We start from the raw sequence: 25,790 nt of genomic DNA, 5'->3' as shown, positions 1-25,790 counted from the left end.
TAAATCAGGGTTATGTTCGAACCTTAATATAATTTCCTGGACTCCTTCTTATTCTTTACTCTTAAGTTCGTTATCAATGACATTGGTTGTAAGTTTGTGGTCATTGTTCTTCTCTAGCATAAATTTAGAGCCAATTAAAGGCCCTCTAATGGTATTGCCTGATGAATAGCTTGGTGTACTTGGGTTCCATTGCTTTGCCGATAGTTCGGAGCTTATGGCAATTGCTGGTTATCATTCTATTTTTAAGGGAAGTAAGCATGATGTGGTTTTCATCTGCTGCACTACATTTCCATGCCCGACCACTGCATCTATGGTTTTCAACATTGCCCATTTCTTGGTGTCCTCAATGCTTAGAAAGAAAAGGCAGATTATTATTCATGAGAGAGGCATCAAATTGGCTTTAAATTCATTCTGCAGTAGAATAGCGACCCCAGACATACAACCAAGGCCATTAACCTCTTTCTGACATCTGACGTACCATCCCATCCATGTGACCTGTCTCTGACCTGTCTGTGACCACTCTGCAGGAACCCTCACACTAGCTGAGGATTCCTGCAGAGCGGTCACACTGACCACAAATCCTGCTGAAGGAAGAAAGAAAGAAGACAGAACAAATAAGAGAGAAGAGAGACTACAACCGTAAGTGTTGATCCCCAATCCCTGCCCGATCTCTCTTCATCCACCCCAATCCCCCCTCTTTTTACCCCCTCCACCCCCCTTTGCGCTGCCTCTGTAAGGACATTTAGCAGCCGCCGAACGTTGATTGGTGACGCAGTTCACCGATCAACACTTGCGCTCGCTTTTCTTTTTAACCCCCCTTTGAGCCGATGAGCGTTGATTGGTGATGCAGTTCACTGATCAACACTCGTGCTCGCTTCTCTTTTTCTCCCCCCTCCGAGCACACATGCAGCAGCCGCCGAACTTTGCTAAATGACGCAGTTCACTTATCAGAGCTCGTGCCTGCCATTTTCTTTTTTTTTTCCACAGCCCGTGCGCACATCCAGCAGCCACACCGAACTTGTGCCTGCCATTTTCCTTTTTTTTCACACCCCCTGCACACATCCAGCAGCCATGCCGAACTCGTGCCTGCCATTTTCCTTTATTTCAGACCTCCGCGTGCACATCCAGCAGCTGCAAAGCTTGTGCCTGAAGTTTTCCTTTTTTTTCACATCCCCATGCACACATCCAGCAGTCACGCCAAACTTTTGCCTGCCGTTTTCCTTGTTTTTTTTCACACCCCCATGCACATATCCAGCAGCTACGCTGAACTCATGCCTGCTGTTTTCCTTTTTTTTTCACCCCCCGTGCGCACATCCAGAGCTGCACTGAACTCATGCCTGCCATTTTCCTTTTTTTCACACCCCCGTGCGCACATCCAGCAGCTGCGCTGAACTTGTGCCTGCTGCTATCCATTTTTTTTCACACCCCTGTGCGCATATCCAGCAGTCGCCAAATTTTGCTAAGTGACACAGTTCATTAATCAGAGCTAGGACCTGCTGTTCTAGACTTTTCTTTTCACAGGTATTTTTTCTCCCTATTTGCTTTTTTTCTTTTAGCTTTTTATTTTTCAGACAATTTTGCACCAATCACTATCCCCCTACCACATACAGTTATAAATACAGTACACACAAAGCACCGTATTCACAAAATTCCCAACAGCGCTATTCAGTGGAGGAGGCATATTCTTTCCTTGCCTCCGACACTGATAGTGAGGGACAGGATCCCACATTTCTTTACTTTTTGGATTCTTCACACACAGACGTCCCAGGACAGAAGATGAAGCAGCGCCCACTCCTGAAGATAAACCAGCGCACCCCTCTTCGGACCCCGTATGGACCTCGCCCCCCGAAAATTACGAGCCATTGATTCCTGATTTTGTGGCAGAATCAGGAATCAAGTTTGACACTACCGGCCTCAAAGAAATAGACTTTTACAAAGTTTTTTCTCTAAGGATTTTATTAACCTCATGTTAGAGCAAACTAATTTGTATGCTCGGCAATTCTTGGTGCAAAACCCCGGTTCATCATTTTCTAACTGGTCTTCTGTAGACGCTGTTGAAATGATGCAGTTTTGGGGCCTGGTCCTTCATATGGGGATCCTGAAGAAGCTAGAACTTCGGCAATATTAGAGTGTTGATACAACACTCCAGTGTTCCGAATGGTCATGGCTCGGACGCGTTTTGAGGCCATCCACAAATTCCTGCATTATACCAATAATGCACAGCATCCCGCACGAGATGACCCGAACCTTGACCGTCTGTTCAAAGTTTGGGCAGTCATCGAACACTTCAGCAAAAAGTTGGCATAAGTGAAAGTTCCCTCAAAGGGACATCTGCCTGGATGAGTCCTTGGTTCATTTTAAGAGAAGGCTCAGATTCCGTCAGTACCTGCCCAGCAAGATGGCCAGATACGGAATCAAACTATATATGCTGTGTCAGAGTACCTCAGGGTACACCTACAGCTTTGGAGTATACGAAGGAAAGGACACCAGGATTGAATCCCCTGAGTGTCCCCCTGTCCTGGGAGTGAGTGGGAAAATTGTGTGGGATTTGGGGCACCCATTGCTGGATAAAGGTTATCACCTCTACACTGAAATTTTATTCCAGCATCCCACTATTCAAATTCCTCTCTGCGCGAGGTACCGCAGCCTGCGGTACTGTCCACAAAAATCAGAGAGGCCTCCCGAAAGCACTACTTGGGCAGATGCTCAGAAGGGGTGACAGCTGGTGGTCAAGTACAAGAGGGATGTCCTTCTCTTGACCACCATACACGGTGATGGCAGCGCCCTCAGCACTCTATGAGGTACCTCTACACAGGTCAGCAAACCTGACTGTGTACTGGGGTACAACAAAAACATGGGGGACGCTGATCTCTCCGATCAACTCCTCCAACCATACAGTGCTTTGAGAAAGGTCAAGGTGTGGTACAAAAAGCTGTCCGTGCAAACGTACAAATGGCAATGCTTTCCTGCTGTCACGATATGCATGCCACACCGATATGTCTTACCTTCAGTTCCAGGAGGTAGTGGTTAAGGCCCTGATATTTGGCACTCGGGAAGGAACGGGCCCCAGTACTTCCGGAACTGAAGGTGCTCGGATTGTACTAGGTCAGCATTTCCCAGGTGTGGTCCCGCCAACGGGAGTTAAAGGTAAGCCGCAAAAAAGGTGCCAAGCGTATTACAAAAGGGAAGTATGCAAGGACACCATTTATCAATGCAACACCTGCACCGATAAACCTGGCCTGTGTATGAAAGATTGCTTCAAATTGTACCACACCTCCATACACTACTAATTTACTTAAATTTACAGGAAACAGTAGATTAGTTCCAAAGACGTGGCACATCTGGATAAGTTCCTTGGAAGTCGAGTTTCCAAAATGATGTCACTTGTGTTTTTGTTTTTTTTTTACTGTTCAGGAACTTCAGAGGCTCTGCAAACGAAACAGGATGCCCGCAGACCATTCCATCAAAGTCTGCATTCCAAAACGTCACTACTTCCCTTTCGAGCCCCAATGTGTGCCCAAACAGTTTTTTCCCACATATGGGATATCAGCATACTCAGGACAAATTGGACAACAACTTTTGGGGTCCAATTTCTCCTGTTACCCTTGGGAAAATAAAAAAATTGAGGACTAAAAGATCATTTTTGTGGGCAAAAAATAGGATTTTTTATTTTCCAGCCCGGGCTTTATAAACTTTAGTGAAACACTTGGGGGTTCAAAGTTCTCATCACACATCTAGATAAGTTCCTTAGGGGGGTCCAGTTTCCAAAATAGGTTCATTTGTGGGGGGTTTCTACGGTTTACGTACATCACGGGCTCTGCAAACAGAACATGATACCCGCCGACCATTCCATCAAAGTCTGCATATCAAAACATCACTACTTCCTTTCCAAGCCCCGACGTGTGCCCAAACAGTAGTTTTCTCACACATATGGGGTACCAGCATACTCAGGACAAATTGGACAACAACGTTTGGGGTGCAATTTCTCCTGTTACCCTTGGGAAAATAAAAAATTGGGGACTAAATAAATCATTTTTGTGGAAAAAATTTTATTTATTTTTTCATGCCTGGGCATTATAAACTTTAGTCAAACATTTGGGGGTTCAAAGTGCTCACCACACATCTAGATAAGTTCCTTAGGTGGTATAGTTTCCAAAAAGGGGTCACTTGTAAGGGGTTTGCATCATTTAGGCACATCAGGGGATTGCCAAACGCAACATGGCGTCCGATCTCAATTCCAGCCAATTTTGGTTTGAAAAAGGTCAAATGGCGCTCCTTCCCTTCCGAGCCCTGCCGTGCGCCCAAACAGTGATTCCCTCTACATATGGTGTATCAACGTACTCAGGACAAATTTGTCAACTTTTGGGATCCAATTTCTCCTGTTACTCTTGGGAAAATAAAAAATTGGGGACTAAATGATCATGTTTGTGGAAAAAATATGATTTTTTATTTTCACGCCCAGACGTTCTAAACGTTAGTGAAACACTTGGGGTATCAAAGTGCTCACTGCATATCTAAATAAGTTCCTTAGTGGGTCTAGTTTCCAAAATGGGGTCACTTGTGGGGGGTTTCTACCGTTTTGGCACATCATGGGTTCGCCAAACGTGATATGGTGTCCGATCTCAATTCCAGCCAATTTGGGTTTGAAAAAGTCAAACGGCGCTCCTTCCCTTCCGAGCCCTGCCATGCTCCCAAACAGTGGTTTTCCCCCACGTATGGGGTGTCGGCGTACTCAGGAGATATTGCACAACATCTTTATCTGTTCAATTTCTCCTTTTACCTTTGTGAAAATAAAAAAATTGTTGCTAAAAGATCATTTTTGTGGCTAAAAAGTTAAATGTTCATTTTTTCCTTCCACGTTATTTCTGCTCCTGTGAAACACCTTAAGGGTTAATAAACTTCTTGAATGTGGTTTTGATCAGCTTGAGGGGTGCAGTTTTTATAATGGTGTCGCTTTTGGGTATTTTCTGCTATATAGACCCCTGAAAGTGACTTCAAATGTGAGGTGATCACTTAAAAAAAATGGTTTTGTATATGTTGTTGTAAAAATTAGAAATCGCTGGTTAATATCCCTTATAACTTCCAAATATATATAAAAAAAAAAGTGCTCCAAATTTGTGCTGATGTGGGGAATGTTATTTAATAACTATTTTGTGTGACATATTTCTCAGTTTTAAGGGCATAAAAAAAATTAAAAGTTTGAAAATTGCTAAATTTTCGCCAAATTTCAGTTTTTTTACACAAATTAACGCAAGTTATGTCTAAGAAATTTTACCACTAACGTGAAGTACAATATGTCATGAGAAAACAATGTCAGAATCACCAAGATCCGTTGAAGCGTCCTGGAGTTATTACCTCACAAAAGGACAGTGGTCAGAATTGTAAAAATTGGCCCGGTCATTAACGTGCAAACTACACTTGGGGGTAAAGGGGTTGAACCCACCATCTCTGACCTTCATTTTACTTTCCGAGACCCTTTTTAATCTCATGCAGCTATGTGTGCAGTTAGTTAATGTTTATGTTCAGGGTTTCCTGACAGAAGTCCTTTAGACCATCAAGACTACACTGTGTTCCAAATTATTCTGCAAATTGGATTTAAGTGTCATAAAGATTTAATTGTTTTGTTTTTCAAATAAACTCGTGGATGGTATTGTGTGTCAGGGCTCAATGGATCTCTTAAATCAATCTTAACCCCTTTCTGTCATTGGACGTACTATTCCGTCCATGTGGGGTGGGCCCTACTTCCCAAGGACGGAATAGTACGTCCAGCACGATCGGCCGCGCTCACGGGGGGAGCGCGGCCGATCGCGGCCGGGTGTCAGCTGACTGTCGCAGCTGACATCCGGCACTATGTGCCAGGAGCGGTCACGGACCGCCCCCGGCACATTAACCCCCGGCACACCGCGATCAAACATGATCGCGGTGTACCGGCGGTATAGGGAAGCATCGCGCAGGGAGGAGGCTCCCTGCGGGCTTCCCTGAGACCCCCGGAGCAACGCGATGTGATAGCGTTGCTCCGAGGGTCTCCTACCTCCTTCCTCGCTGCAGGTCCCGGATCCAAGATGGCCGCGGCATCCGGGTCCTGCAGGGAAGGAGGTGGCTTACCGAGTGTCTGCTCAGTGCAGACGCTGGTAAGCCTGCAGCCCTGTCAGTGAGATCGGTGATCTGACAGAGTGCTGTGCACACTGTCAAATCACCGATCTGTGATGTCCCCCCCTGGGACAAAGTAAAAAAGTAAAAAATAAAGTCCACATGTGTAAAAAAAAAAAATAAAAAAAAAATTCCTAAATAAATAAATAATAAAAAGAAATTATTCCCATAAATACATTTCTTTATCTAAATAAAAAAAAATCAAACAATAAAAGTACACATATTTAGTATCGCCGCGTCCGTAGCGACCCCACCTATAAAACTACATAACTAGTTAACCCCTTCAGTGAACACCGTAAAAAAAAAAAAAAACGAGGCAAAAAACAATGCTTTATTCTCATACCGCCAATCAAAAAGTGGAATAACACGCGATCAAAAAGACGGATATAAATAACCATGGTACCGCTGAAAACGTCATCTTGTCCCGCAAAAAACGAGGCGCCATACACCATCATCAGCGAAAAAATAAAAAAGTTATAGTCCTCAGAATAAAGCGATGCCAAAATAATTATTTTTTTTATATAAAATAGCTTTTAACGTATAAAAGCGCCAAAACATAAAAAAAATGATGTAAATGAGATATCGCTGTAATCGTACTGACCCGAAGAATAAAACTGCTTTATCAATTTTACCAAACGCGGAACGGTATAAACGCCTCCCCCAAAATAAATTAATGAATAGCTGGTTTTTGGTCATTCTGCCTCACAAAAATCGGAATAAAAAGCGATCAAAAAATCTCCCGTGCCCGAACATGTTACCAATAAAAACGTCAACTCGTCCCGCAAAAAACAAGACCTCACATGACTCTGTGGACTCAAATATGGAAAAATTATAGCTCTCAAAATGTGGTAACGCAAAAAATATTTTTTGCAATAAAAAGCGTCTTTCAGTGTGTGACGGCTGCCAATCATAAAAATCCGATAAATAACCCGCTATAAAAGTAAATCAAACCCCCCTTCATCACCCGTTTAGGCTACGTTCACATTTGCGTTGTGCGCCGCAGCGTCGGTGACGCAACGCACAACGCAGGAACACCGCATGCACAACGCATGCACAACGCTGCGTTTTGCGACGCATGCGTCCTTTTTTTGCTTGATTTTGTACGCACAAAAAATGCAACTTGCTGCGTCCTCTGCGCCATGACGCGTGCGCCGCAGTGATGCATGCGTCGCAAAACGCAAGTGCAACGCATGTCCATGCGCCCCCATGTTAAATATAGAGGCGCATGACGCATGCGGCGACGCTGCGGCGCCCGACGCTGCGGCGCAGAACGCTAATGTGAACGTAGCCTTAGTTAGGGAATAATTAAAAAAATTTAAAAAATGTATTTATTTCCATTTTCCCAATAGGGTTAGGGCTAGGGTTAGGGTTAGGGCTAGGGTTGGGGCTAAGGTTAGGGCTACATTTAGGGTTGGGGCTAAAGTTAGGGTTAGGGTTGGGGCTAAAGTTAGGGTTTGGATTACATTTACGGTTGGGAATAGGGTTGGGATTAGGGTTAGGGGTGTGTCTGGGTTAGAGGTGTGGTTAGGGTTACCGTTGGGATTAGGGTTAGGGGTGTGTGTGGATTAGGGTTTCAGTTATAATTGGGGGGTTTCCACTGTTTAGGCACATCAGGGGCTCTCCAAACGTGACATGGCGTCCCATTTCAATTCCAGCCAATTCTGCGTTGAAAAGTAAAACAGTGCTCCTTCCCTTCCAAGCTCTCCCGTGCGCCCAAACAGGGGTTTACCCCAACATATGGGGTATCAGTGTACTCGGAACACATTGGAGAACAACTTTTGGGGTCCAATTTCTCCTGTTACCCTTCGGAAAATACAAAACTGGGGCTAAAAAATAATTTTTGTGGAAAAAAAAAATTTTTTTTATTTGCATGGCTCTGCGTTATAAACTGTAGTGAAACACTAGGGGGTTCAAAACTCTCAACACATCTAGATGAGTTCCTTAGGGGGTCTACTTTCCAAAATGGTGTCACTTGTGGGGGGTTTCTACTGTTTAGGTACATTAGGGGCTCTGCAAACGCAATGTCACGCCTGCAGACCATTCCATCTAAGTCTGCATTCCAAATGGCGCTCCTTCCCTTCCGAGCCCTCCCATGCGCCCAAACGGTGGTTCCCCCCCACATATGGGGTATCAGCGTACTCAAGACAAATTGGACAACAACTTTTGGGGTCCAATTTCTCCTGTTACCATTGGGAAAATACAAAACTGGGAGCTAAAAAATAATTTTGGGGGGAAATGTTTTATTTTTTTATTTTCACGGCTCTGCGTTATAAACTGTAGTGAAACACTTGGGGGTTCAAAGTTCTCACAACACAACTAGATAAGTTCCTTGGGGGGTCTAGTTTCCAATATTGGGTCACTTGTGGGGGGTTTCTACTGTTTAGGTACATTAGGGGCTCTGCAAACGCAATGTGACGCCTGCAGACCAATCCATCTAAGTCTGCATTGCAAATGATGCTCCTTCCCTTCCGAGCTCTGCAATGCGCTCAAACGGTGGTTCCCCCCCAGATGTCAGGTATCAGCGTACTCAGGACAAATTGGACAACAATATATAGGGTCTAATTTCTCCTGTTACCCTTGGAAAAATACAAAACTGGGGGCTAAAAAATAATTTTTGTGGAAAAAAAAATATTTTTTATTTGCACGGCTCTGCGTTATAAACTGTAGTGAAACACTTAGGGGTTCAAATCTCTCACCACACATCTTGATGAGTTCCTTAGGGGGTCTACTTTCCAAAATGGTGTCACTTGTGTTTTTTTTTTCTGTTTAGGTACATTAGGGGCTCTGCAAACGCAATGTGACGCCTGCAGACCATTCCATCTAAGTCTGCATTCCAAATGGCGCTCCATCCCTTCCGAGCCCTCCCATGCGCCCAAACGGTGGTTCCCCCCCACATATGGGGTATCAGCGTACTCAGGACAAATTGGACAACAACTTTTGGGGTCCAATTTCTCCTGTTACCCTCAGGAAAATACAAAACTGGGGGCTAAAATATAATTTTTGTGGGAAAAAAGTTTTGTTTTATTTTTACGGCTCTGCATTATAAACTTCTGTGAAGCACTTGGTGGGTCAAAGTGCTCACCACACCTCTAGATAAGTTCCTTAGGGGGTCTACTTTCCAAAATGGTGTCACTTGTGGGGGGGTTTCAATGTTTAGGCACATCAGTGGCTCTCCAAACGCAACATGGCGTCCCATCTCAATTCCTGTCAATTTTGCAGTGAAAAGTCAAACGGCGCTCCTTCCCTTCCGAGCTCTCCCATGCGCCCAAACAGTGGTTTACCCCCACATATGGGGTATCAGCGTACTCAGGACAAATTGCACAACAACTTTTGTGGTCCAATTTCTTCTCTTACCCTTGGGAAAATAAAAAATTGGGGGCAAAAAGATCATTTTTGTGAAAAAATGATTTTTTATTTTTACGGTCCTGCATTATAAACTCCTGTGAAGCACTTGGTGGGTCAAAGTGCTCACCACACATCTAGATAAGTTCCTTAGGGGGTCTACTTTCCAAAATGGTGTCACTTGTGGGGGGTTTCAATGTTTAGGCACATCAGTGGCTCTCCAAACGCAACATGGCGTCCCATCTCAATTCCTGTCAATTTTGCAGTGAAAAGTCAAACGGCGCTCCTTCCCTTCCGAGCTCTCCCATGCGCCCAAACAGTGGTTTACCCCCACATATGGGGTATCAGCGTACTCAGGACAAATTGTACAACAACTTTTGGGGTCCAATTTCTTCTCTTACCCTTGGGAAAATAAAAAAAATGGTGTCACTTGTGGGGGTTTCAATGTTTAGGCACATCAGTGGCTCTCCAAACGCAACATGGCGTCCCATCTCAATTCCAGTCAATTTTGCATTGAAAAGTCAAATGGCGCTCCTTCGCTTCCGAGCTCTGTCATGCGCCCAAACAGTGGTTTACCCCCACATATTGGGTATCGGCGTACTCAGGACAAATTGTATAACATCTTTGGGGTCCATTTTCTCCTGTTACCCTTGGTAAAATAAAACAAATTGGAGCTGAATTAAATTTTGTGTGAAAAAAAGTTAAATGTTCATTTTTATTTAAACATTCCAAAAATTCCTGTGAAACACCTGAAGGGTTAATAAACTTTTTGAATGTGGTTTTGAGCACCTTGAGGGGTGCAGTTTTTAGAATGGTGTCACACTTGGGTATTTTCTATCATATAGACCCCTCAAAATGACTTCAAATGAGATGTGGTCCCTAAAAAAAAATGGTGTTGTAAAAATGAGAAATTGCTGGTCTACTTTTAACCCTTATAACTCCCTAACAAAAAAAAATTTTGGTTCCAAAATGATGCTGATGTAAAGTAGACATGTGGGAAATGTTACTTATTAAGTATTTTGTGTGACATATCACTGTGATTTAATTGCATAAAAATTCAAATTTGGAAAATTGCGAAATTTTCAAAATTTTCACCAAATTTCCATTTTTTTCACAAATAAACGCAGGTAATATCAAAGAAATTTTACCACTATCATGAAGTACAACATGTCACGAGAAAACAATGTCAGAATCACCAGGATCCGTTGAAGCGTTCCAGAGTTATAACCTCATAAAGGGACAGTGGTCAGAATTGTAAAAATTGGCCCGGTCCATAACGTGCAAACCACCCTTGGGGGTGAAGGGGTTAAACATATGTGATAATTAGTTTTCCAGGTGATTATAATTAAAGGAAAACTACTTAAAAATTATGTTCCACATTATTAAGCAGGCCATAGTTTTTAAGTAACATGGGAAAGAAAAAGGATCTCTCTGCTGCCGAAAAGCATCAACTAGTGCAATGCCTTGGTCAAGGGATGAAAACATGAGATATTTCCCGAAAACTTAAGCGTGATCATCGTACTGTTAAGAGATCTGTAGCTGAATCTGTGCACAGACGTGTTCGTGCTGATAAAAGCATAATGAGGAAGGTTTCTGCCAGGCAAGCTCATCGGATTAAGAGAGCAGTTGCTAAAAAGCATTTACAAACCAGCAAACAGATATTTGAAGCTGCTGGTGCCTCTGAAGACCCTCGAATCTCAAGGTGTAGGATCCTTCAAAGGCTTGCTTTGGTTCATAAACCTACTATTCGGCCACCACTGAACAGTGTTCACAAGCCGAAACGGTTGCAGTGGGCCCAGACATACATGGCGACTAATTTTCAAACAGTCTTGTTTACTAATGAGTGTCGAGCAACCCTGGATGGTCCAGATGGATGGTTGGTGGATGGCCACCATGTCCCAACAAGGCTGCGTCGTCAGCGAGGTGGAGGAGTCATGATTTTGGGCCAGAATCATGGGGAAACAGCTGGTAGGGCCCTTTAAGGTTCCTGAAGGTGTGAAAATGACCTCTGCAAAGAATATAGAGTTTCTGACTCTGGGTCTGAATCACTAACTCAAAACTGTGGTATCTATATAGATGAAATACTGAGACCATTTGTGTTGACCCTTCCATCATACATCAGAGACACCTCAGATTTGCTCCTCATATTGGAGGGGATTCATCTTGCTGAAGGTTCCTTCCTAGCCTCTATAGACGTTGAAGCCCTATATAGTAATATCCCGCACAATCTGGGCCTGAAGGCAGCACAGTACTTCTTGAAAACAAGAGCAGTCCAATGTGCAGCACATAGTCGTTTTGTACTAGACCTCCTACATTTCACACTCACAAAAAACTACTTTATCTTTGACAGGAAGTACTTCCACCAGCTCAGGGGCACAGCGATGGGGAGTTCCTGCGCCCCATCGTATGCCAATCTGTTCCTGGGCTGGTGGGAGGAAACCATTGTCTTTGCTGATGAATGAGTTGGTGGCATGAATATGTGGGGGTCTGGTACAGATTTATAGATGACATCTTTGTTATCTGGCAGGGCACACGGGAGTCATTTGATGTGTTCATAAACAAACTAAATGACAACACGATTGGTATGAAATTTACATCTGAAATCAATCAGGAAGTGCTACCATTCTTGGACTTGAGTGTCCAAAAAAATGCCGATGGCTCACTGGTAACGCAGATCTTCCGTAAACCTACGAGTAGTAATAGTTTACTTAGATGGGAGAGTCACCATCCGAGAGCCCTTAAGCGGGGCATCCCTAAGGGCCAATTTTTGAGGCTGAGAAGGAATTGCTCTGATGTAAACACATTCATTAAACAATCAGGTGATATGAAAAGGCGGTTTGGGGAAAAAGGGTATCCTAGAGGTATTATAGAGTCAGCATTTAATCATGCCCTCTCACAAGATAGAGGCACTCTATTGCAGTCTCAGATTAAGGGACGTGGGACTGATACAGAGACAACGAGGATCATTGGAACCTATGATTGCCAATCTGAAAGAGTTGCCAGGACTCTAGCTAAGCACTGGGACGTTCTATCAGCAGACCCTGACTTGACCCACATGATTGGACCTAGACCCTTGATAACATATAGAAAAGGTCGGTCCCTAAAGGACAACTTGGTTCATAGCCATTTTAAAAGACCGGCCCCAGAGGGCACATGGCTGGATAGAAAAACCTGTGTTTTTTTTAAATGTGGGAGCTGCGTGAACTGTAAATTCATGAAACCGTGTAAATATATAGTCAGTTCATCTACTGGGAAAAAAGTTTTTTCTGCGTGACTTTTCTAATTGTAAAACTACTGGCTTGGTCTATATTGCCACATGTAGCTGTCCCAAGGACTACATTGGCAAAACAAAGAGGGAGTTTAGGAGGAGAGTAGGAGAGCATATAGGGGATATCAGGCATGCACGAGATACCCCTATAGCTAGACACATGAACAAGGTGCATCAGGGAAATACTAAGGAGATCTCATTTAGTACTATAGAAGTCTATACACCAAATTCGAGAGGTGGAGACTTTGACAGGGTACTGTTGCAAAAAGAATGTGCATGGATCCATCGGATCAATTGTATTGCACCGCTGGGACTCAATGAAAACTTATCCTATGCATGCTTTTTATAATCATATATAGCCCCTGTATTACATCTCCTCCTAGCTACTATTTCCCTCTTTAATATTAGTAGGTCGGAGAAAAGTAAGCCTCCTCTCACTCTTGTCCGTTGTTTTTGAGATGATTGTACACCTGATTATTGGTTATTAGTTCTTGCAGTGCTACTAATGCAGACCCTGGTGTTACAGGGAACACAGTATTTACTGTGAATATTGGGAAATTATCATTACATTCGCTTTATATCTATAACCGCTGTTTATTGTATATCCACCTCCCACATTTATGCATATTTTCAATTGGTTGTGAATATACCACCTTTAGTACTACTGAATGAGCCCCACAATATACCTATGCCTGCAATTAAGTAAAAATAAGAAAATAACAAAATGAAATCATATAATATGATATAACCTAGTGACTAATTGCACTGGTGTTTAGATATAGCGGCCAGTAGAGCTCAGTGGCGGGGTCATCTTTGCTTTGCTGTGTCTAGCAGTTGGTGTGATGATTAATAGATACGTATTAAAGACAGAAGTGGTGATGAGATCCTTGTTGTCATTGATAGACGCCAGATTAATCTTAAAGATGTGCTACCAAATGTGTTATGCATTATTTACCATTTATTAGGTGGTAATCACAGGGCACTGTGATTAGTTTGGATAGACGCTACTCTATAAGTATTGTGTGCCACAAAGACTCCTGGTGCAGTGCCAGTTTTGGCTGACCGTCGCTTAGCAATGATATGTCTGGGTTTGCAAACAACAGGGCACTTGGGCTAATATCGATATATGCAGCTTTATAAGTAATCATGGCCATGTAGCGCAGAGATTAGTTCTTTGCTGCCCGTTGCATAGCAACCGAATGTCCGCACAAGTGCATTCCCTAGATGTGGCAGACGCTACCTGATTTCCGGGCATGCGCGATGTGCAGCATAGTAAAATGTTCTCTGGCATCTGTCGCATAGCAACCGATCGTCCGGACATGCGCAATCCCCAATTCTGACAGAGCGCTATGCTAATCTCGGGCATGTGCACTGCTGGGTTTGTATTTCCGGGTATGCAGGATTGAGTTCCGGTCAGGTACATTGCTGCAGGTGGGCCAACATGCGCTCCAGCTGGAACGCACGCCAACAACAGCGCCAATGAATGAGGGCACCAGAGGTAATTCTTATCGGCAGTAAATAAGGGCATAAGGATCTATAAGCGCCACAGAAATATGGCGCACACTTAGTGGGGAACTACCTGAGACGTATAATTGATATGTGCTAATAATGGCTCCTTAGTGGAGACAATATGTGGATCTGAAAGCCAATCCTCTAGGTCCACTAATTAAGTCCGCCTACTGAGGGTGGGAAAATCTATATATGTGGGATAGAGTGGATGACTCCATGAAGCATCCATATATCAATAGCCTCCTGATGATCCGAGAAGGTGAAACGCGTAGAGGCGTCTATGACATCATAAAATGATAAGTATCCTTCCTTGCTAGCAGCTATATATTTTATCAATATTGATACTAATTGGTGGACTAGGTCTATCTAAAATGATTTATAGTATATCTAATCATTGATATGGGCTCCAATGTATCATTTAGCTTGCCTGCATAGCTATATATAGGGCCCCCTAGGGACAGCCGTCGGTGAGTGGGGGCGCCATATCCGCTGCACAGTAGGGCGTCAACCCCCACAGCTAGGCAGACATTTGAGTAATAGGGAGCAGTCTAGCAGGATATTTATGTTCACTTTGCACAATTTTTTGAACTTTTTGCACTTTTCTAACTGTGTCTCTCACCCTGACACTGCCCTTTCTGTAGGTAAGCTATAGCCAAAAACTGGTTTTATCCTATCTCTATCCTCCTGTTGAGCAATTGATAGCCCAAATGGTACACCAACCTAGGGTTAAAACAGGAGCTTTAGGGTAAGCCTACGGTGAGCGGGGGCGCCAGTCTCGATATATAGTAGGGTGCCAACCTCCGCTGTCAGGTAGGGATCAATAGGGTGTGTTATAGGGCTATATCTAGAGAGCACAGTTGTCTATTATGTGTGTATGTTTTGTGGTTGTTTTCCATGGTTTTAATGATATTGAATAAAGGTATGTTTTATCTACTATATCAAAAAGGAGTTTAGGTCACTTGTTTTATACTCTTGATTCCTTATGACCTACAGACAATATTGGATTTTTGTTTTTCTGAGAGTTTCTGACTGACAACTTTCTTCCATGGTATAAAAAGCAGAAATGTGCCTTCAGGAGCAAAATCATCTTCATGCATGACAACGCACCATCTCATGCTGCAAAGAATACCTCTGAGTCATGGGCTGCTAGGGGCATAAAAGGAGATAAACTCATGGGGTGGCCACCATCTTCCCCTGACCTCAACCCTATAGGGAACCTTTGGAGTATCATCAAGCAAAAGATCTATGAGGGTGGGAGGCAGTTCACATCAAAACAGCAGCTCTGGGAGGCTATTCTGACTTCATGCAAAGAAATACAAGCAGAAACTCTCCAAAAACTTACAAGTTCAATGGATGCAAGAATTGTGAAGGTGATATCAAAGAGGGGTTCCTATGTTAACATGTAACTTGGCCTGTTAGGATGTTTTGGAGTCAAATAGCTTTTTTGTTCAGTGAATGTGACCTCCTAATGCTGCAAATTCCACAAATGAGCATTTTCAGTTATTTAAAACATATCAAATGTTTAGAAATTCCACTCTGCCTAATAATTTGGAACAGTGCATTTTGAGTTTTTATTCATTTTGGAGATTATACTGTTATCATTGGGAGGTTTCTTCAATAAAATTCGATGTATACTCTAACGGGTGATGACTTTTATTAGACTCACTGTCATTTGCACTGACCATTTAGGAAAATCCGAGAAAAATGTAAGTTGCATAATAATTTGGAACATGGTGTACATTTACCATGATTCATTGTACCACACACATCCCTAACTCCATGCTCAGTATCTATCACTGCATCTAGTTGGCTAGGCCTCTTTCACACTTCAGTCTTCTGGCGTCAGTCAAAATCCGTCAAAAACAGTGAAAAATGGAAACAACGGATCTGTTTTTTTTACGGATCCGTATAGCGGATTCGTCGAAAAACCTTGGTCCGTTGCATCCGTTTTTTCGACGGTTCCATTTTTTCATATCTTCAAATGGGAGGCTCCCAAACGTGATTGGCTACTGGAAAATAATAAAAACCTATATATTGAGTGTTTTAACACCCCATCTTTGAGAGGTTGTAGAGCAAGTGGCAGAAATGGAAGGAGTTCTAGCAAATATTGTGACCATCTATGCATCTGGCAGGTTGCTGGCAGGCTTCTTGCTTGTCTGCTTCTTGCTGGCACATTGAGGAATGAAGCCACATGGCAGGTTTATATAGATTTGGGGCTGTCTGGCCAATTGGCTGCTAAATACAGATTTGGAGCCTGCTCAGTGTAAAAAAACAGAATCCGTCGCTGGATTCCGTCATTTGACAGACAGCTACGGATCCAGCACCCATAGGCTTCCATTTTAGCCAATGCCGGATGCCGCAGGATCTGTCGCTGTCCAGCTTTTCGACGCAGACAAAAACGTTACTTTGTCCGTCCTCTCCAGACAACGAATAAACAAATTCCGACGGATCCAGCGCACGACGGACGAAACGTGACGCCATTCGTTGTAATCCGTCACTAATACAAGTCTATGAGAAAAGGAAGGATCCAGAGGGCAAATTCGCTGGATCCGTTTTTTTCCTAAACGACGGATTTTGACTGAAACAAAAAGACTGAAGTGTGAAAGAGGCCTTATGGTTTCTGACCTATCCAACTGTACTCACAGTCTGTCCTCTTGAAAATTATTATAGTCTCAACTTGTCAATAACAAGCATGGACCACTCTGACATGCCTGTTCCCTGTAGTGCTGTTCCCAGTAGCACTTCTCCTCCCTTGCAGCCCTCTCATGTCACTGTCAGTGATGCTCACTGGCATACTTCTCTGCAGCCAGCTCTGTTCTCCTCTATATTTAGCTGCCCCTTTTGCCCCCTTTACTCGCTGAATTCTCTGCAGTCTGCCTCTTTCCATAACCGCTAATAGTCCATGAGCCAAGAACCAAATTTGACGATATCGGTACCAAGCGGAGTGACTAATTCTCTTTGGTATTTTTAGGTAGATGCATGTCTGTAGTTTATTTTTTGATATGATAGCCCTTACATATACGTAGCTTATTAACCCCTTCAGCCCTAGGCCTATTTGTACCCAAGTGCCTAAGCCAATCTGACCTGTGCCACTTCATGGGCTAATAACTTTGGAACGCTTTCACCTATCCAAGCCATTCTGAGATTGTTTTCTCGTGACATATTGTACTTCACGTCAGTGCTAAATGGGAGTCAATATATTTTACCTTTCTATATAAAAAAATGCAAAATATTCGGAAATTTTGGAAAAATCGGCAATTTTTTAACTTTGAAATTCTCTGCTTTTTACAAAAATACTGATACCCCCCATAATAGTTATTAATTTACACTCCCCACATGTTTACTTCATATTGGCATCATTTTGAAAATGAAACCTTATTGTTTTACGACGTAATAGGGCTTATAGTTTTATGCGCAATTTTTCACATTTACAGCAAAACCCACTTTTCAAAGGACCAAGTCACTTCTGAAGTCACTTTAAGGGGCTTACATAACAGAAACCACCCATAAATTACCCCATTTTGCAAACTACACCCCTCAAGCTGTTCAAAACTCATTTTTAAAAACTGTTAACCCTTTAGGTGTTCCACAGGAATTTTAGCATGAGCCAAGAACCAAATATGACGATATCGGTACCACCCGGAGTGACTAGATGTAGTATTTGTAACAAAATTTAATCCAAGTTATGTAAATACACACTGAACATGTCATGTGCATATATATATATATATATATATATATATATATATATATATATATATATATATATATATATATATGTTACTCCATAATATCTTCAACATCGGACTCTGAATCTGACTGTTGTTCTACTGGCTCGTCTTCAGTACCCTTGTTCTGGCATGTCTGTAATCTGCACATGTCTGTGCACTTCAGGCCATTGCTGAGGCAAGTACACTGAGGAAGTTCACATGACCGCACACACTTGCAGGACAGTAGCTGTATAATAGCTTCTGGTGCTGGTGCCCCTTGCATCCACTTGACAACAAGCTTTCCGTCGTTATCTATCATCCAACCGCAGTCTGTTGGGTTTGCAACCCATGGCTGGCTCTGCAGACTTCTCCTCCAGATCGCAGCCTGGTAGTTTGCACGCAGTGCATGCATGAAAAGGCAGTCCTGGCAAGGAGGGAGTTGACTTGACTCTACCACTCCACGTCTGGCACAGAACAGCTGATAACGGAGCCTGTTTACCTCAGTTGTTTGGGTAGTTGGCAGGTACATGTGGCAGGTGATTTCCTGTAACTTCTCAAAAAGTTCGGTAGACACTTCCCATGAACGACCAACTTCCTGAAAGGCATCCTGGTATGTCTTGTTCATCTTCAACTGCTTGAGTGTCGTCATCTTCCCACGGCCAGCGAATGCACTGACGGTGTCACAGCCTGTAAATGCATGCATACCAATCAATGAATCACATACGCTGCCTCCCAATGTTCGGCTCAGAGTGGTGATATCCAGGAATCTTGTCCGGTTCTGTGTACCGCATTTCTGGAACAGGTGGGATGGGATTTTGTGGCACATGCCCAGACACAGGACCATGACATCAGTATCCTCCGAAGTGATGATGACCGACTTGTAACCAGATTCTGCTGCATGAAGAGCATGGAGAAGGAGGCGTGTGTCTGCTTCTTCTTGATTTGACTTAAGGTCAGCAGCCTCTTCCCACTGTTCTTTGGTGATCTTAAAGCAGAGCTGCTCACATGTGACATACAGCTCCTTCTCCTCAAGCTTCTCCCTGTGGTGTTTCGCCTTCCATTCTTCTACCAGAAACTTTATGAGACTTGCCTTGTTGGAGGAACTACTTAGAAGCTTTTTCCACTGCTGGATGTTGTGCCCATGTTGAATGTTCTTGAAATGGATCCCTGTGCCTTCATATCTGTTGACTCTTTCTGTATCTTTGATGGATGTCTCCTTGTAGACGTCAAAGACAATATCAATGCGCTTGCTCTTAGCACCCTCATGGATAGCGCGACTCATTGCTGTGCCTGCTAGCTGGCCAAATGTTGCATTGTTTCCCTTCAGTTTCTGAACCAGGCTCATCCCATCAATGATGGTTGCAGAGGGCTCGGGGATCACTTCTGCAGGACGAGCATTCCTCTCCAACTCCCTTGCGAGGGCAGCCTTGTTGGTCTTGCGGATAGACCCATCACCATTGGCAAGTGCCCATGGCAATGGACCCAGGGGATGAGTCAAGACATCACTCATTTGTAGCTTTCTGTTCTCAGCTACAAGTATCATCTGGCCAAATAGGTTTCTGTCAGCCTTCAAAATTACCTCCTTGCCAAGACCTTGTCTGCGTGTCTTCATTTGGATGTTAGAGAACGTTTTAAGTTTGTTCTTCGTCATCTTGTCATGAAACAATGTAGTTGGCTTATCGGTACCCAAACGCTCATCCTTGAATGTTTGATATGCATCCTCTCCTATACTGTATGCCCCTTGAAGGTCTTTGGCTACATCTGGTGGTGCTACAGTCGCTGTTGACAAACTGATAAGTTCACCATTATGCTCTTTGTTGAAGGGGTTCACCCAACCTGTCTCCAGCAGTTGAACGAAAGATTGGACATCGGCTTCATCTCTTCTAATCCTAGACACCTGTAGGTCTGAATGGCTGAAGTCAGTATATTGTTGGCCTACCAGGGCCCTCAGCTGCCTCAAGTACATACTGCGGTACTCTGATGTCAGGTAGAACCTGGAAACAGCTCCAACTTTGAGGCTGAAGCCTTTTGTGCCCCCTGGTGTCTGGGTGTCTTTGTTGATTGTCTCTTCAATGGTCTGGTCCACAGGAATTCGTCCAAAAGGATTCTTGCTACCGATCTGGACCGAAAAGCCACCTTGCATGAAGTATTCATGGACCTCTGGGTGTTCTATGGGCAGCCGAGACATTGTGGCATAGTAATAGGTTAGGTATCGGGCATAGTTGACCTTGTCATAGGCAAAACACCATGGTATCATCTGTCGGATTGCTCCTAGGTGAAGCATCCAGTTGCCTTCTCTTGAAGCTCGAACCAGGGCCAGCATGGTCTCGACCATGTCCAAGTATGACATCCAGAATGCTGAGAGTTGTTCATTTCTGAGGGTCTCAAGATAAACTTGAAAGAGCTTCAGGGTAAGTGTGCAAGATTCATTATCCAAGAGCTTTTCGAAGGATCCCTGCGACACACTGATGCGAAAGTTTGTGATGTTCTTCAGTGTTTCATCCAGATGGTGAAGGTCCCTTGCATGGTTTTCTTCTAGCCATGGAAGGAAGTTTTTCCATGCAAGCCTCATAAGTGCTTCATAGACCAGCTTGTGTAGTCTCACTGCTCTGTTGTACCTCCGGCCGTCCATCACTCCAGACACTGATCCTTCAGCGATTACACCGGATTCAACACACAGATCTCTAAGGCCTGCATCCTGAAATCTGTTCCCTATGATAGAGAGGAGATTACAGATTGTGTGGAAGACACCCATTCTAATTATAATGTTCTTGAACTTCTCCTGTTTCCAGATAACCTCGGCAGCTTTGGCATAGAGTGCTTGATCAAACACACACACAATTCTGTTAAGCTTCAGGGTCTGCATGATGGCATGTGTTTGCTCCAAGACTTCATTCACAGTGGACATGGCTGTTGCAGGAGCATTGATAGTGGGCAGGTAGCTTACAGTGTCCTGGGCCACTACAATGTCGCTGCGGATTTTTATGTTGAACCCAGTCCAACTGCTGGTGGTCTGATCCTCATGGTCTGACATTCTAGCCAGAAGCCAGATATGGTTTTTGGTTTTTGAATCCTGGACCTCCTTGGTAGTGTTAACATTCGAAGTCTCAATCCTGGGTGGCTCTCCCCGCTGCCCAACATTGTATATCGGTAGCATTAATTCTGTCAGAGTTATGCTTCTTTTCTTCGACTTGGTTACATCTGGCAGGACTTTCTTTGTCACAGAGCATGCAACATTGGACTGAACAGCAATGCCATTGACTCTATGAGATGTACCTGCTCCACTTAGTGTCTCCTCAAGTCTGTCAATGTTATCCCAGGCCAGGGTTGTGAACACACCTGGGTAGATACTTGCTGGCATTGGGATGTCATCCTTTGAACATTCCAACTTCTGGATACAAAGGGCTGTATCGATCTCCTCAGCCATTGAATATGACACACAGTGGCCAAGACGATTCAGAGTTCGAATCAGTTCTGTATTGCCGGTCAAAGACTTAACTGCAAAGGATAGCAGTACGTGCTTTGGTGGCTTTGTCTTTCCATTGGTAACAGCAAAAACCAAGTCACTGCCGAAGGATGTGGCAAGACGTTGAGCTCTTTCACAGGTAGTTTGGCACTCACAATCTCCTGTAAGCAGGGTTTGCAGGAATTGAGTGACTAATGCAGGAACGACATTCTGATCTGTATTGGGAGGCCATGGCTGACTCACATCTTGCTTCTTGATCTCATTCCTTAGCTGCATTGCTGCTTTGGTTACGATATCTCCAGAGTTAGCAGCTCTTGCTTCTTGCAGATCTTTTGTCATGCTGTGTACTTGCCGGACAAGGTCGTCCATTGATAGGCTACATGGATAGACTAGAAGCTTACCTTTCTCATCTGAGAGAAAGCGGAGTGATTCCCCAATCTCTGTTTCAAGTTTTCGTCGAACATGTTTCTTTGTCGATGGTTTCAGTTGGATGATACCACGGGATATCATTAATCTCTCAAGCCTAGATGTGAGGTTTATCATAGGCAGTACTTCTGGGTTTGGGAACAATTTAGTCCTTATATACAAGAAGAGTTCTTCAAGGGCCTCTTTCTCTGCCTCTTCGTAGCGTACTTCCTCGCTTTCGACCTGATTTTCAGCTGCACTAGACCTACAGGCCACTTGGGAATCATCTTTTGTGAATAGTTTGTAGCACGACTTGTGGTAGTGCCCCTCTGCAGCAACAAGGTCTCTGCTAAGTAAACCAAGTATTCTCTGTGTGCCTTTCCTTATCGCTGCTCTGCGGATCGTCTCATCTGCTCGTAGCTCAACACACTGGACAATTGGCTCCCTTGTTTGTTTTCCTTTTAGGTACTTGCTTGACTTCTCACAGAAGATACATACTTTGGCATACACCCTGCTATCACTGGGGGCACCCCTCGGTAGCTTCCTCATGGAGATTTTGCTTGCTGTTTCGACATTGACACCCTTGCCAAGGATAGAATCCAGTGACTTCTTCATTGTAAAGATACTACGACATTTACGGTGATATTGTATGTGTGGTATTTCTCCTTCTTCAAGGCCCTTAGCTGCTACCAGGACTGATTCATGCTGCCTGATCTCTGCAGCCCTAAGCAATGTTTTCCAGGAGTCCAAATCCTTAAGGGACGCCAGATCATCGCTGTCATCATTAGAGCAGTGTATGATACAGTCGATCCGTGATTTCTTCCTTGCTGGTACTTCCATCATGCCGTTAGATAGTCAGTAAACACCTGCAAACACAAAGAAAAACATTAAAATTTTATTTACCGTATTTCCTGGCGTATAAGACGACTTTTTAGCCATGAAAAACATGGCTCCAAGAGGGCGGTTGTCTTATACGCCGAATACAGCCGCCGGGGGGAAAGGCCGCCGCGCAGGGAAGGAGGAGGCAGGGGCCCACCTTCATGAGGCGCTCGTTCTTAGAGCTGGGAGCGCTGGTGCTAGGTGACTGTTCCCCCTCTCTCCACAAGTTCCTTACCAGCAGCAGCACACAGTACAGGACTACAGGACCTGTGGTGATGTCACGGCCATGTGATCAGTCACAAGCCTGGGAGGTGTCAGCCTCTACAGAGGGAGATAGGAGCTCTGCAGAGAAGACCGGAGAGTCCTGTTCAGCACAGAACGTGTATGTGTCAGTGTGTGTGCGTGTGTTGGGGCACCTCAGGGTGTCTTCAAATGTGACATAGCCCCCTAGATTTCTTCCAGTAAAATTTGCACTCCAAAAGTCATTTGGCGCTCCTTCCCTTCCGAGGCCTGCCGTTCCCCAATACTGCAGTGTACGACAACATATCGGGTGTTGTTGTGTTCGGGAGAGATTGGTGAACAAATAGTGGGGTGCATTTTTTGCTGGTACACCTCTTAAAAATAAAAAAATGAGCCTAAAATGACACCTTCATGTAAAAAATTCACTTTTTCCATTTTCTCAACCAAGTGTTTCCAACTACTGTGAAACACTGGTTGGGTCAAAGTGGTCACTATACCCCCTAAAAGATTCCTTGGGGGTGTAGTTTCCAAAATAGGGTCACTTTTTGGGGTTTCCACTGTGGGGGTACCTCAGGCAGCCTTCAAATGTGACATGGCCCCCTAGATTTCTTCCAGTGAATCCGCCACCCAAAAACCACATAGCGCTCCTTCCGTGTTGAGCTGTGCTGTGTGCCCATACTTTAGTTTACGAGTACATGTGGGGTGTTTCTATAAACTGCAGAATTAGGGTAACCAAGTTTGGGTTTGCCGTTAACCCTTGCTAGGTTGCAGGTAAAATTGGATTACAATGTAATATCTGGAAAAAAAATGAAATTTTGAAATTTCGCCTTCATTCTGCTAAAATTCCTGTGGAACACCTAAAGGGTTAACAGTTTTTAAAAATGAGTTTTGAACAGCTTGAGGGGTGTAGTTTGCAAAATGGGGTAATTTATGGGTGGTTTCTGTTATGTAAGCCCCTTAAAGTGACTTCAGAAGTGACTTGGTCCTTTGAAAAGTGGGTTTTGCTGTAAATGTGAAAAATTGCGCATAAAACTATAAGCCCTATTACGTCGTAAAACAATAAGGTTTCATTTTCAAAATGATGCCAATATGAAGTAAACATGTGGGGAGTGTAAATTAATAACTATTATGGGGGGTATCAGTATTTTTGTAAAAAGCAGAGAATTTCAAAGTTAAAAAATTGCCGATTTTTCCAAAATTTCCGAATATTTAGCATTTTTTTATATAGAAAGGTAAAATATATTGACTCCCATTTAGCACTGACGTGAAGTACAATATGTCACGAGAAAACAATCTCAGAATGGCTTGGATAGGTGAAAGCGTTCCAAAGTTATTAGCCCATGAAGTGGCACAGGTCAGATTGGCTTAGGCACTTGGGTACAAATAGGCCTAGGGCTGAAGGGGTTAATAAGCTACGTATATGTAAGGGCTATCATATCAAAAAATAAACTACAGACATGCATCTACCTAAAAATACCAAAGAAAATTAGTCACTCCGGGTGGTACCGATATCTGGCCCGGCTCATGGACTATAAAGAAGTTTGTGAGCACCCTGGCAGTGAATTCGCAGAAGGACAATTGTATGCAACAGGCTCCATATAGGCTGCAGGGGAACAACGAGTCAGATGCTGACCCGATTAACTGATTCATGTTACAGTCCCTGGGGCTTGCTTCCTCATACACATTAGATGGCTGTTGGCCAAACTATAGTTCATCCTTTAGTCATCTAGGCCATTTTTATTTCTCAGAGGCTTTTGTTTTGCTATGGATAACTACTTTAAGTACTATCCTCAGGATATAGAAGAACAAGTGGAAAGGAAGTGATGATATGGCTTCCAGAGAGCCCTGATCTTATTATTGAGCCTGTGTGGGTGTCCATGCCATATATTGATTTGATTTAGATTTCTCTTTTGCTCCTTCATTACTAATGCTTCTATTTTTTTTTTAAAGAATTCTCACTGTGTAAATCAGGCTATACTAAGTTCCCCCAATAGGGGAGTAAAGCTGGAGTCACACTAAACGACTTACCAACGATCACGACCAGCGATACGACCTGGCCGTGATCGTTGGTAAGTCGTTGTGTGGTCGCTGGGGAGCTGTCACACAGACAGCTCTCTCCAGCGACCAACGATCAGGGGAACGACTTCGGCATCGTTGAAACGGTCTTCAACTATGCCGAAGTCCCCCTGCAGCACCCGGGTAACCAGGGTAAACATCGGGTTACTAAGTGCAGGGCCACGCTTTGTAACCCGATATTTACCCTGGTTACCATTGTAAAAGTAAAAAAAAAAAAACACTACATACTCACATTCTGATGTCTGTCACGTCCCCTGCCGGCGTCCACAGGGTTAAAACTGCTTTCGGCAAGAGCGCTGCTAATGCACAAGCTGCTGCAGAGAGCTTCCTACATTGAATGTGTCAGCGCCGGCAGTAACAGCGGTGACGTCACCGCTGTGCTCTGCTTTACACCCGGCGCTGACACAGTCAGTGCAGGGAAGCTCTCGGCAGCAGCGTGTGCATTAGCAGCGCTCCTGCCGATAGCAGTTTTAACCCTGTGGACGCCGGCGGGGGACGTGACAGACATCAGAATGTGAGTATGTACTGTTTTTTCTTTTAACTTTTACAGTGGTAACCAGGGTAAATATCGGGTTACTAAGCGCGGCCCTGTGCTTAGTAACCCAATATTTACCCTGGTTACAAGTGAACACATCGCTGGATCGGCGTCACACACGCCGATCCAGCGATGACAGCGGGTGATTAGCGACCAAAAAATGGTCCTGATAATTCCCCAACGACCAACGATCTCCCAGCAGGGGCCTGA

At 43.9% G+C, this 25,790-nt stretch overlaps 1 protein-coding gene across 18 annotated transcripts in view; it reads right to left on the bottom strand.

Moving 5' to 3' along the window:
- CADPS2 (calcium dependent secretion activator 2) overlaps positions 1-25,790 on the bottom strand; it is a 699,771-nt gene that overhangs the window by 38,527 nt on the left and 635,454 nt on the right. The window lies entirely within an intron of this gene.

Source organism: Ranitomeya variabilis, chromosome 5 (genome assembly GCF_051348905.1).
Source record: "Ranitomeya variabilis isolate aRanVar5 chromosome 5, aRanVar5.hap1, whole genome shotgun sequence".
NCBI classification, from domain to species: domain Eukaryota; kingdom Metazoa; phylum Chordata; class Amphibia; order Anura; family Dendrobatidae; genus Ranitomeya; species Ranitomeya variabilis.
This window is presented reverse-complemented; position numbering and strand designations above follow the sequence as displayed.